At 39.2% G+C, this 11,987-nt stretch overlaps 1 protein-coding gene across 2 annotated transcripts in view; it reads right to left on the bottom strand.

Moving 5' to 3' along the window:
• The window catches only part of JCAD (junctional cadherin 5 associated), a 566,987-nt gene that overhangs the window by 179,405 nt on the left and 375,595 nt on the right, over positions 1-11,987 (bottom strand). Inside the window, exon 5 of one of the 2 annotated variants that reach the window (XM_044057552.1) lies at positions 2,514-2,605. The exons of the other annotated variant lie outside the window; for it this stretch is intronic. The gene's annotated coding sequence lies outside the window, so the exon portion shown is untranslated. The remainder of the gene's footprint in view (positions 1-2,513; positions 2,606-11,987) is intronic. 2 annotated transcript variants of the gene reach the window in all.

The raw sequence follows: 11,987 nt of genomic DNA, 5'->3' as shown, positions 1-11,987 counted from the left end.
AAATGTTTCACTATTTTTGGGCCTTTGTCCCCCATTATTATAGGCTTTGTCTAGATTTTTTGCACTAAGAGGTTGAGTTATGGATTGCAAAAATGAAAAAAAATGGTAACTTGGATGCTTATTTTACTCTCACCCTGGCTATTTAGTGTACCACATGCTATCTCTGTGCTACCAGGCTGTTTGTCCGTAGGATTATATGGAAGCTTCTCTACTCACTTTCATAGCCAGTTGCAATGATTGGATGTTTTTTTATTAATTCACCCATTCACCCTTGAGGTAGCCTGTACAGCCCTCCCTGAAAGGCAGTGAGCGCAAGTGTAGCATAGCAAACTCAAGACACATTTGAGTTATGTGGTGAGGCTCCTATACGGTCTTCAAGGCTACTTGCCTAGTATCTACTTAGGAACCCTCACTAAAGAACTAGAACAATAAATAACAATAGAAAGTTCCCTAGAAAGAAGATTTGTCCCAGTCTTTTCACTGAAGAAAAGGTACTAAAATATTTCAGAAATTATAAAGTGGGTTAAACAACTGGGCCAATTAGGGAAGGAAAAGTAACAAATGAGTTGCACTTAATATATCATTTCAACTGCTAGGTTTATGACTATTGGCTTTCAAGAAGTTAAATGTCTACAACCATGTGTTAATAGTTTCTATTATGTGCATATGTATCAAGAATGTTTTTGAAATAAACTAGTGACTAGCTTGGTATGACCATAAAGGAACACTTAATCAATAAACTTGGGAGGCACTGTATAATCTATCTACATTGTTTACCTGCCATTGGATATTTATGTAATAGGTTTCCCAGTCTGATGTTGACTCAGCTCCCTGTGTCTTAAATTATAAAGCATACATTCTCATGCAGATTCAGATCACATATTTCTCAATACAGCCAGTGAAGGTCACCTGTAAGAAGCAGAGTATAGTGTAAAATACCTAAAGTCACTCCATATCGTTTATCCTTTCTCTGCCTGTGATTTTTTCTTCTAAGGAATCCTTGTATTCCTTCAGGTAGTTTCAGATAGAGTGCTTGAGACTACTGAAAGCATCACTGTGTTCAACAATGGGAAAACCAATGAGATATAAAGTAGTGCAGTAAATTACCTGGTGTGACTAGATACATACACACACACACACACACACACACACACACACACACACACACACACATATATATATATATATATATATATATATATGGATTTCTCATTTTCTGCACATGAGGTCAGTGTCACTTCAACAGTGACAATCATCTTGAGCCAAGGTTTACACCACCAGGTGGCTAGCCCTGCCACTGTAGTTCATTAGTACCACTCACTGGCACACACAGTCTTACGTACGGCCAATTTAGAGTGTCCAATCTACCTACTGCATGTCTTTGGAATGAAACCAGAACACCCAGAGGAAATCCATGTCACTGCAGGGAGGACATGCAGATTCCACACAGAAGGCAACTCAGCTGAGAATTGAGCCACAGACCCTCTTGCTGTGAGGCGACAACTCTAACCACTACACTACCATGGATATATATATATATATATATATATATATGTATGTGTATATATATATATATATATATATATATATATATATATATATATATATATATATATAAATGTATGTATGTATCTACCTGAAACTAAGTATGTGATATAGAAAACAGAATATAGATTGTTTTATTTGCAACACTTTTTAAATAGAACAATTCATTAAGTAATTCAGCCAATGTCATATGAGAAAGAATTCTAATGGACAGCAATTACCTTGAATTTCCAGTAATTTATTTTATCAAAATTCTTTTGATAAACACTGAATAAATTACTTTGCATACACAATTTATTTGGGAATAAATGGTGGTGCAACATTCTGCTTCACGCAACACATCTTTAAAGAGGTTACAACAAAAAGCTACTCAAAACTGTACTGTAATTCCTACAGTGCATGTCGGTCTGATTTCTCCAGCTCCTGTCAGAGCATAAACTAAAAGACAGGCACTAAAGGGGTTTCTTTGCCTAAAGTTGACAGGAGTTAAATGCTGCCTGCAGGGATGCAACCTTCAGGCTTTCATTTGCTACTCTTCCCCTAATAGCAGTGACATACAGTTCAGTACCTGACATTTTCCACAAAAACAGCTTTAGACTTCCTGTACGATTACTGTAACATCGTTAAAGGCAGTAGCTTTTTCACCCCAAATAAGAAAAGTCACAACTACTCTATGAAATGCATCTACAGGAAATCTACAAATTAAGCATATCTTACAGTTAAAGCACAACTCAAAAGTGTGCAGAGAACGTTCTGAGATAGTCTATCTGCAGTAAACCTAAATGCTCTCTTTATTATCTAAACCTGTGGTTTCTTTGACCCCACATGCTTTCTTTTAAAATTCCCTGTCAGCCATTCTCCTCAATAAATCATTGACTGTGGCCTGCAGCCTGCCTAAATCATGTAATAAGGGGGACAGTCACTATTTATTAACAGTCTATGAATCAAGGTTGAAAATTAGCACTTACCTGAAAGAAATGGTATGATTCAGAGGTAGAGCTACTTAATTTGTAACCATTTGCAGATTTGGTTGTCCAGATCCCATTTCACACTTTTATATCTGCAAAGAATAGTTTGGAAAAAAGTTATCCCAGTGGATAGCTCTCTGCGAGTCGTCATTTGGGATGAACAGATAACTGCCTACCATGATGTGTTCTTTCATGTTGTTTAACCAGTTTTACACATTGAATAATGTATACATTAACATTTAATTAAATTATTGTGTCTGTAACAATGTTTTCAAGAATAATACTGGTGGTTTTAGCAGGGTCCATATAAGCTACATATTCATTTCGAGAGTCCCACTCCAGGATTCTTAAAGAACCGACCCTGCATCTTGCTGATGTCAGTGAATCTGCCAACAGCCATGGAGACTCAAGATTTCAAGTCAGTATCTATAAACTAAGGATCACACACTCACACTCACACTCACACATCACACATCACACATCACACATCACACATCACACATCACACATCACACTCACACACACACACACACACACACACACACACACACACACACACACACACACACACACACACACACACACACACACACACACACACACACACACTGATAAAAATAACAGTACATCTAAAACAAATAAAATACATTCGTCCCATAGTAACCAGCGCACAATTGTGGCATCACATAACCACTTCTATAATATTCACATGTTGTTACTATTGTAGGATTACATCCTATTTGTATTACTGTTGCCATTTGAATGTCACCTTTCATTAGGTTTGCATCTCAACTACCTTCTGGAAAAATCTATGCATACATTCTATGTTCATGATCAATTATTTAGTTCCATGGAGTGCAGTTGTGCCATGATGGAAGGAGCAGCTTAGCTTGTGCACTCTGCCTTGGGTCAGAAGAAACACAGCACTTTAAAGCACCTTAAGTTAGAGCAGAACTTTTTAGAACAGAGAGGGTGGAGTAATAAGTGTTAGTGCCTCTAAAAAACAGATTCTTTTAGAGATTCAGAAAAGGATGGATGAAAAATTGGGGTTTATAAGAAACAAGATTGACGATCATGTCCTTAAACCAGGAGGTTGTAGTAGAAGAGAGTAGGGAGAAAACTTGAGTGCTACAATGGTGATGCGGGAAAATAAAATGACAGATGTGGAACTGAAAGTAAAGAAGCAGAAGAAAGCACTAATGGCCCTATGCATTACAAGAGAGGACCTAATCAGTAAGTAGGATGAGACTGGAGGGACCTACATCATCACCAACAGATAAATAAAACATGATGGAGGGATAGGTTTATAACCCAGTCCTCCCAAATCTCTGGAATAAACTTAACCTGCATGTTAAGTGTGGCTCACCATCACACTTCCTTTAAACTTCAACTCTTTGACTGGATGGGTATCTACAAATTTGCTCTGATATTGACTGGTACGGCCTTCCGGGAGAAAGGAGGTGCTGCCTGACGAAGGTACTAGCAAGGTGAGAATGATTATGAGACTCAGTGGCCTTGTAATGTCTATAAATCTATGAATCAATACTGTTGTCGCCCAAAAAATCCTCTTCTTTCTTAATATGTTTTCTTAACAATGACTTCACATCAACTATGTAGCAAAGAAGATGCTGAACATTAAAACCATGGGCATGAGCTGATCATACCTTAAGAAAGCTTTTACAGGTATTGTGCAAATAACCCATCAAAGCCTCAGTGACAAATATAGAAACAGCTGCAAAAAAGATATCTTGTAATGTTCTTGAAGTAAAATTTCACAGAAAGTCATGCTTTCCATCCATATGTAGGTAAGCAAAACATGACAAAAAGCTGAGCTAGATGCTAGTAGCATAGTCGGAACTGCCAAACTATCTACTGCTGCATGACAGTACCTTCACTAGGACTCGGCTTCCCAGTTTAAAACAAGTATTTTCTGAGTAATTGGTAGAATACTTTACAATCATGGAACTGTTAACAGCCATCTGCACATTCAGTACACACAGTTTAACATCTTCTTCTTCCAGCTGCTCCCGTTAGGGGTCGCCACAGCGGATCATCTGTTTCCATTTCTTCCTGTCCTCTGCATACTGCTCTTGTCACACCAATCACCTGCATGTCCTCTCTCACCACATCCATAAACCTTATCTTAGGCCTTCCTCTTTTCCTGTTACCTGGCAGCTTCATCCTTAGCATCTTTTCTCAATATACTCTGCATCCCTCCTCAGCACATGTCCAAACCAACGTAATCTTGCCTCTCTGGCTTTGTCTCCAAACCTTCCAACCTGGGCTGACCCTCTAATATACTTATTCCTAATCCTGTCCATCCTCGTTCATAGGTTCATAGGTTCATAGGTTCATACTAGGCTATCTGCCCTAAGGCATTTATAAGCCTAGCCCAAATTTTTGTGGCTTACGCCACCCCTTATATGAAAAAATACTGTGCCCATTAGTTTGTTGTGCCTCTGTCCAGCAGTGACACAGAGATGATTCCCGGGGTAAACCTACGGTCTCCCATCCACAGGTCTAGATTTCTCTTGAACAGAGTCAGCGAGGTGCTCTGCCTCACATGGACCGGGATTCTATTCCACAGCATAGGGAGTCTCTGAGTGATAAATCTATCCCTCCAGCACGTCCTATTTATATTCGTGCTAAGGTTTAAGTCGCTTGCTCTAGTGGTTTTGGTGGATTTGGATTTTTGAGGTGGAGCATGTCCATTAATTCGGGTTGGACATGGCCTTGTATGTCAGGCACATGTCACCTCTGAGCAGACGGTATGCGACTGAATAGAGCTGGAGTTTCTTCAATCTGGCAGCATATGACAGATTTTGGAGTCCCTTTATCCTTTGGTGAGGAACTTTTGGGGTCTCTCCAATTGCTGCAGGTGTCGGGTGAGATACATCCCGAATGGGGCATTGTACTCGATCATTGGTCTGATAAGTGAAGAGTACAGGGTACAATGACCTCACTAGATCTGGATGTGAATCCCTTCATGATCAGGTGGGCAATGTAGAAGTTCTTTCTAACCACTTTAGCAACGTGAGTGTCAAAAGAAAGGCCACTGTCAACCTGGGTCCCCAGGTCCCTGATAACCTTTTCTGTGCTTAGTAGATTGCCACCTATATGGTAGCTTGGGGTTACCTTTTTTCCCGAAGGGTATGACTATACATTTTTGGCGTTTAACTTCAGGCCATGTCTCTGGCACCAGCTATCTGTTTCCGTGAGTCCCTTCTGAAGGATATCCGTGTCCGATGCACTTTCCACTATGGCCCAGTTTGCAGTCCTGCAAACTTTGTCAGCCAAAGTCCTCCCATGTTGGCCTGTACTTCTGAGAAGTAGATGCCAAACAATAGGGGCCAAGGACCGACTGTGGGACACCACTTGTGACCGGCTTGGAGTCTGACATAGCGCCAGCAACTCTAACCCTGTGGGTTCTGTCCTTAAGCCAGTTTGCAACCCATCTTGTGACATATGGGTTTACATTTAAGCTGGTAAGTTTTTCTACAATACCCGAGTGGGGTATTGTGTCGAAAGCCTTTGCAAGGTCAAGGTAGGCTGTATGGACTGCCTTTCCCTCATCAATGGCCTTGGTGACTGTTTCGAACAGTCTTTTTGAACTGTTCGTCACACCCAGTGCAAATCTTAACATCTTCAACTCTGCCACATCCAGCTCTAACCCCTGCCTTTTTGTCAATGCCACTGTCTCCAACTCATATAACATAGCTGGTCTCACTACCCTCTTGTAGACCTTCCCTTTTACTCTTACAAGTACTCGTCTGTCACACATCACTCCTGCCACTCTTCTCCACCCACTTCATCCTGCCTGTACTCTCTTCTTCACCTCTCTTCCACACTCACCATTACTCTGAACTATTGATCCCAAGTATTTAAACACACCCACCTTCACCACCTCTACTCCTTGCATCCTCACCATTCCTCTATCCTTCTCATTCACAAACATATATTCTGTCTTAGTCCTGCTGACCTTCATTTCTCTTCTCTCACACAGTTTAACAATGACTAAAATTATCAGCAGCTTATAAAACAATATGCACACTTTCGTAATCACCAGAATTGTTAGCAGCAGCAGCTTTTTTCCAAAAATGTATACACAGGATTTCAAAGTATAATATCTAACTTAGCGCTTCCATAAAACAGTCTGAACAGCAATAGAGATAGCAAAAGGAGGAATACCTCCTTCAAGGAGATGTGGTCTGAAAATGACTTGGCATTTCTAGGTGAACTGGATATATATACAGTGGAGATCTAACATTAAAACTACTGGTACCACTTGAAGTAATCCTGGGACACTGGCATTTACACTGAGAGGCCAAGAGGTCACCATACTGCATGGATTTAAATCTAAACAGCAAAACAATGTAGGGGAAAAGATCAACTGGTATGTAAAACACAGCAATGTAGAAAAGTCAAAAACACACCAGTTGTTCATGGTAGAGGTGGTTCCAAATCTTTAATAAAATGGTAAAAAATAAAAACAGCTAAGCGCGTTCGCATATAGCTTCTTCAGACCTATTATCAAAATAAAAACTCTAACCAGCTTTTAAAAACCTTGTAACAGTTTCATCCAATCAACTTCAAAAGCATTAAAAGTTGCTAAGCAACATGATTGCATTGAAAATGCCAATTAAATAAACCAATTAAGTCTGCTTACATTCATATTCCTAAAAACAACTAAATGTTATAATGACTATAAAAATGCATATGCAATTAAATTAAATACTCAGATCACCTATTACCTAATAATTCATAAAAACATTTAACCAATAGATTAAATGTTTTTATGAATAATTAGGTAATAGGTGATATGAGTATTTAATTTAATTGCATATGCATTTTTATAGTCATTATAACATTTAGTTCTTTTTAGGAATATGAATGTATGCAGACTTAATTGGTTTATTTAATTGGCATTTTCAAAGTAATCATGTTGCTCAGCAACTTTTAATGCTTTTTCAGTTGATTGGATGAAACTGTTACAAGGTGTTTAAAAGCTGGTTAGAGTTTTTACTTTGATAATAGGTCTGAACAAGCTATATGCGAAAGCGCTTAGCTGTTTTTATTTTTTACCATTTTATTAAAGTTTTGGAACCACCTCTACCGTGAACAACTGGTGTGTTTTTGACTTTTCTACAATACTGCATGGATTTGTTGATCCCTCCATAAACATTTTTCCCAATTTTACAAATGGGGTCAGAGTGTCACTTCAACAGTGACAACCATCTAGAACCAAGGTTTACAATTCTGGGTGGCTAGCCCTGCCATGGTAGTTCTTCCATATTACATGCTGACACCTATGGCCAGTTTGGAGTGCCCAATCCACCTACTGCATGTTTTGGGAATGCAGGAGGAAACCAGAACACCTGGAGGAAACCAATGGGAAAACAGGAAAGACTTGCAGACTCTACATACAAGGCACCCCAATCGAGAATCTAACTAGAAAATCTCTTGCTGTGAGGTGACAATGCTATCTGCTATGCCACTGTGCCACAATCTACAGTAAAAGTCTTTGTGTGGGTATAATACAAACAATTCAGTTTTGATGCTTTGATGCTTAACCCTTACCTTGAATGTATCATAACAATATGTGACACACTGTTTGATAATACACACTGAGAATACAGCCAGCACTCATTTTGCCATTCATTTTTATATTCTGCAAACCCAGTATACTTTATTATATCTGTGAAAAAGCAGAGCTACAATGATGATAGGAATCAATACTGTATCATGTGCTCACTTATTCCCTTTGTGAGCAGAAATGATCCCCATAACAATATCACCCATTTCCAAAATGTTGTTAATTCTGACACACAGGTAGTTTCACCAAACACTGCATACCCTTCTTTTGTATACTGATGAAATTGTGATACTGTATAGGATATTAGTAGGGAATGAACTAACATAAGCTACAGAAAGGGGTCATTTTTAGATGTTGCTCTTCTGTATATTTATACATTTGACAGAAATTAGAACAGAACTATAACATTAAATTATATATTAATTATAGTAGAGGAACTAGCTAAATATCCTTGTCATTCCCATATCTATGTACATTTATCTGTGGTTATTTACTGATTTAATGAACTTGGTCATTCCCATGGTGGCCCTTAAGTTCAAACACAATGCTGACCATCCATTTTCATTTACAGCAGAATCACTGTGGGAACAGATCCAAAAAAAGGCTATGCAACATTCACACGCTGATAACAAAGGCCACCTTACTGATAATTAAATAGAAATTGCCAGTTTTAGTTTGCCTTTCTGCTGAAGTCTATGAAAACAAGTTTCCTGTATACCATACTAAAGGACAGACTTTATTCATTAGTATCCATCACTGCATCTTGCTTCACAGATATGACAGGGATCAAAGAAACTCCAGACATTGGTATTCTATTGCTCATGACAGCCTTGACAGCTATTAAGGTGACTGCTGGAGGAAATAATAGCTAAACCATGAGCGTGCTAATATGGCAGGAAATGTGCAAGTAAGAAATTACCTTACTGCATCACATCTTATCACATGCATGCATATAAGGCACATATAAACATATACACACACACACACACACACACACACACACACACACACACACACACACGCACACATTCACACACACACATGCACACAGGCACACACTCACACACACACACACACACACACACATGCTGACACGCAAGTGCACACACACACACACACACACACACACACACACACAAATACACACACACACACACACACACACACATACATGCACGTGTGAAATGCTACAGTATCATACATTCTTATGATTATTTGTTAGTTAACCTATCTATTAATACAAGATAGCTACAGAGTTCACAAAATGCTATCCTACAGGTTTGAGTCAAAGATGTTTTTAATGAAAGTAGTGCAATCAGGCACACCAACATGTCTCATCTGTAGATTACTTTATTTGTGACTCTGGACTGATAAAGTATACAAGTTTAGGTGGGTCTACATTTATACAGCCTATAGTACTATAAATCCTTAAACATTTCTCTGGGTAGCTCCATGGTGCAGAGGGATGATGTCTTCACTGCAGCCCAGATGACCCTGGTTCAATTAGTGATCTGTGGGCTGGAGAGGTCAACATGAGGGGACAAGATGAATGACAAGGCTCCACTCTCAGGGTGGAACGTGTGGGAATATGGTGGGGTATGCCTGCCATGTCATTTGATAGTGTGAGGGTCACTGACACAGGGGTGATGGCAGTCACAAGAAGTTGGGCTAGGATATCTGGGATACATTTCATCGCACAGCATGCTAGTATCAAATCCTCACTATTTTTATTTATTTTTATCTTTATTTTACATTTGTTGACCAGGCTGCTCCAACTGGATATATGTCCATTTTCAGTGGAGGCCCGGGGAGAAAAGCTCCGCACATCAGAATAGTATTACACAAACACGGGTACATTAGCAAGTTTTGACAGATTATAACAGTACATTACATATTAGCTTATGAGTAAGGAAAAAAATACATTCCTAGTTACAAAAAATACATTCCTAGTTACATAAGTGTGGATATACGTAAGAAAATATATAAAGGTAAGTGAAATAGAGCACTTTTAAACTAAAAGGTTACACACACATTATTGTTATTAAAAGATTAATGAGATTATGTGAGTGAGAGAATTAGTGTCTGGAGACGAGGGAGTTAGTTAGTCTGGCTTTGCACAGGGGCATAGCCAGTGTGATTTAAGGTATGGTTTGAGTTTGGTTTTAAATAGGGTAATTGAGGGTAGGGAGGTTAGGTCATTAGGGAGGGTGTTCCAGGTTTTGCCCACTGTGTTAGAGAACAGAGAGTCTCCGGCCAGACTGTTGGTTTTTCCTATCTTTACAAGTAATTTATTTGAAGAGCGCAGGGTCTTTAGGTTATTGTAGGGGGTGATTAGGTTAGTGAGTATTGGTAGGTTGATACAGAATCTTATGGGCAATAGTTGGTTCAATAGAATAAGATTTAACAACTCTAACCATCCGAGTTGATTAAGATTGTTGCAATGATGGGTTCTATAGGTAGACCCAGTAGCAAATTTGGCAATGTTATTGTAGGAAATAGCCAGCTTGTTAAGATTGCTTTTCCATAGTTTAGTATAGATAGAGGATGCATATAGTAGACTTGAGATTAAGTGGGTGCGGGCAATAGTGATCCTGGCTAGTGGAGTCAGAAAGGGCTTGATCCTGTAGAGGAAACCTAGTTTCTTGTTTACTGTTTTTATAGTGTTGTTAATATGGGGCTCAAAGGTAAGGTTGTTATCAATTAGTACTCCAAGTAGTTTTGTGGTAGAATTGTGAGATATGATAGTACCATTGCTAGATGTGACAGTGAAGTTCAGTGGGGAGGCTCTGTGGGTGGGAGTGAATAGTAGCATTTTTGTTTTGTTTGGGTTCAGGATGAGACATCGATGAAGAAGCCAATTCTCTACTCTGCTGAACACGTCTTGGGTTAGGGACTGAAGTTGTGATGGTGAAGAGGCTGAGCATATTAATGTGGAATTATCCACATATTGGATACAGGTAGCTTGAGGTAATACAGAGTGTAGGTCGTTAGTAAAAATAGAAAAGAGGAGAGGACCCAATATGGAGCCTTGAGGGACACCAAGGGCAATTGGGAGGTGGGAAGACAGGTTATTCTCCCATAATACAGTCTGTTGCCTGTTATTTAAATAGGATTGGAACCACTGTATAGCAAGTTGATCCAGTGAGAAGTTTCTAAGTATATTTATGAGTAGCAGGTGACTGACCATGAAGGCTTTTGACAGATCAATGAAGAGGGCTGAGGATAGAGTGTCATTATTATGATTTTTATTAATGCAGTCGGTGAAGGATAAGAGAGCAGAGGTGGTGCTATGAAATGGTCTGAAGCCATGTTGGCGGGTAGCTAGTAGGTTGTTTTCTAGTAGGTGGTTTAATAGTTGCTTATGAATGCACTTCTCCATGATTTTTGCCAGTGGGGATAATATGGCTATAGGCCTATAGTTAGAAAAATCTTTGGAATTACCACCTTTATGCAGGGAGGTGATATGTGAGATTTTCCAGATTGATGGAATAGTTCCTTCAGAAATAGTTCTGTTAATGAGGATGGTTATGGGGTAGGCTATAGCTTTAGCAGCTTTTTGCAGGTATTCTGCAGGTAGTAGATCTGCAGAGAGGGTGGTGGGTTTAAGTTTCTGAATAAGGGTGCAGACAAAGGATGCAGGAACAGGTTGGAATTGAAATAGTGAGGGGCTGTTAGGGATATCTGTCCAAGAAGATGTAGTGTCAGGGGATAGCTGATTGGCCAAAGATTGAATGGTGTCTGTAAAGAAAGTGTTAAAAGAATTGGCAATTTGGTTAGATTTGGTTGAGATTAGAGCCTGTGGGGGTGGGTGTAATTGAGCGACCTAGGTGTAAAAGTTTATTGATACCAGACCAGAATTTTTGAGGTTTATTTTCGTGGGT

The sequence above is a fragment of the Protopterus annectens genome, chromosome 15.part0 (assembly GCF_019279795.1).
Source record: "Protopterus annectens isolate FY-2018-M chromosome 15.part0, PAN1.0, whole genome shotgun sequence".
Classification (NCBI taxonomy): Eukaryota; Metazoa; Chordata; order Ceratodontiformes; family Protopteridae; genus Protopterus; species Protopterus annectens.
This window is presented reverse-complemented; position numbering and strand designations above follow the sequence as displayed.